Here is a 2,402-nt window from a genome sequence, read left to right as displayed (position 1 = left end):
CTGCCGAGGGAGAGGCCGGAGAGGATGGAAAAGGAGGGGTGAGCAAGGGGCAGCAGGTGAAGCGGCAGGATGAAGAGAGGAGGGGCATCAGCGGGTACATTAAGAGGCAGGAGACTGGTGGGGCAGGAGATGAAGACAAGGCAGGAGGGAGTGCAGAGACACTGAAGGGGAGTACAAGAGAGGGAGGGGGACTAGGAGGGGAAAGCCGCTCAGGAGGGAGGGAGGGGGAGGAAAGGGAGCCCCGAGGAGGAGGCAGGAGGAAGGTGGGGTTGGAGTTGGTAGGAAGGGTAGATGTCAGGGCGAAGCTCATCATCTGGGAGGGGTAGATGGTGGAAGCTGCGTTGGGAAATGAGATGGAGGGTGTGGAGATGGAGAGAGGGAGGGACACAACGGTAAAGGTGCACAACGGGCTTTGGGTGGAGAGGAAGGGAGACACCAGAGGGTGAAGGGGATCAATGCGGCGGACAATATATGGTGTGTGTATGTGTTCAAGGAAAAGGAGAAGGTGGGGGAAGGGGATGAGGTCGTAGAGGATACGTGTGAGGTACAGAAGACGAATGCGGAAGGTGAGGCGGAGCACATGGCGTTCGAGGATTTGGAGGGATTTATAGAACCTGGGAGGGGCAGAAATCCAAGCTACGCTGGCATAACAGAGGATGGGGCAGATCAAGGATTTGTAGGTGTGAAGGATGGTGGAAGGATGCAGACCCCATATCTGACCGGAGAGGAGTTTCAGGAGGCAGAGTCTGTTGTGAGCTTGGTTTTGGATGGTAAGGAGATGGGGAGTCCATGTGAGGTGGCGGTCGAGGTTGAGGCCAAGGTATTTGAGGGTAGGAATGACGTGGATAGGTCGGCCATAAATGGTGAGGTAGAAATCATGGAGACGGAAGGAGCTGGTGGTGTGGCCTACGATGATCGCCTTGGTCTCGGAGGGGTCGATACGGAGGAACCACTGGTTGCACCAAGCGGTGAATTGGTCAAGGTGGGTTTGGAGGGTATGTTGGGACCATTGAAGGGTAGGATAAAAGGCTAGGAAGACGGTGTCATCAGCAAACTGGAGAATATGAACAGGCAGAGGAGGTTTGGGCATATCAGCAGTGTACAGGAGAGAGGAGAGGGGAAAGGCCTTGGGGCACGGCGGCAGAGGGATAGAAAGTACGGGAGTTGGAATTGTGGATAGTCACATAGGAGGGACGATGGGAGAGAGCAAAGGTCTGGAGTCTGAAGAGGAGCCAGGGATCCAAGACACGGTTAGACAACAGCAACGGCGCAGTCCAGATATATTCCACCATCGCAGACATTTGGCCGCTGTAAGACGCCGCGAGAGCCATTTTCTACAATGTGAATATTATTATGGAGAGAAAAAATCGCTGCATTTTGTCTGTGGTACGGTTCCTGGATATTTCGACGCTGTCGTATGTCCCCGATTTGCCACAGGACGCAGCAAGTCGTCCGACGGGAGATAATGTTGGTAACAGCTTGCGTGGATAGGTAAGCCTTACTGCAGGCAGAGGTCGCTGTCGCGTCTCCCCACGGCGCACTTTTTGATTTCATATGCAGCTTATGTTGCATAAGGCCAACGGCCTTGCCGCAGTGTCAACACCGGTTCCCGTCAGATCACCGAAGTTAAGCGCTGTCGGGGTGGGCTAGCACTTGGATGGGTGACCATCAGGTCACGCCGCTGTTGGCAAGCGGGGTGCACTCAGCCCTTGTGAGGCAAACTGAGGAGCTACTCGATCGAGAAGTAGCGGCTCCGGTCTCGGAAACTGACATACGGCCGGGAGAGCGGTGTGCAGCCCCCCTTATCCGCATCCAGTGACGCCTGTGGGCTGAGGACGACACGGCGGCCGTACAGAAGTTACAGTCCGCTATGTTCGCTAAACATAAAAGCTGCAGTCGATTTTTTTTAATATATAAACACTTAATTGCCACAACTAACACGAGAGCATGAAGCAAAAAATGAAATTTTATTTTGATATTATTAGCGAGAACAGGTTTTAGCACAGCAGTCTTTGATATCACAAAAGTACAGTTCCCCACAGTCGTTTAACGAACAAAGTAAGAGCATATGGACTATCAGACCAATTGTGTGATTGGATTGAAGAGTTCCCAGATAACAGAACGCAGCATGTCATTCTCAATGGAGAGAAGTCTTCCGAAGTAAGAGTGATTTCAGGTGTGCCGCAGGGGAGTGTCGTAGGACCGTTGCTATACACAATATACATAAATAACCTTGTGGATGACATCGGAAGTTCACTGAGGCTTTTTGCAGATGATGCTGTGCTGTATCGAGAGGTTGTAACAATGGAAAATTGTACTGAAATGCAGGAGGATCTGCAGCGAATTGACGCATGGTGCAGGGAATGGCAATTGAATCTCAATGTAGACAAGTGTAATGTGCT

At 52.0% G+C, this 2,402-nt stretch overlaps 1 pseudogene; it reads left to right on the top strand.

Moving 5' to 3' along the window:
- Positions 1 to 1,575: 1,575 nt before the first annotated feature.
- LOC126206208 (5S ribosomal RNA) lies at positions 1,576 to 1,690 on the top strand (annotated as a pseudogene).
- The last annotated feature ends 712 nt before the right edge of the window (positions 1,691 to 2,402 follow it).

Source organism: Schistocerca nitens, chromosome 1, assembly GCF_023898315.1.
Source record: "Schistocerca nitens isolate TAMUIC-IGC-003100 chromosome 1, iqSchNite1.1, whole genome shotgun sequence".
NCBI classification, from domain to species: domain Eukaryota; kingdom Metazoa; phylum Arthropoda; class Insecta; order Orthoptera; family Acrididae; genus Schistocerca; species Schistocerca nitens.
This window is presented reverse-complemented; position numbering and strand designations above follow the sequence as displayed.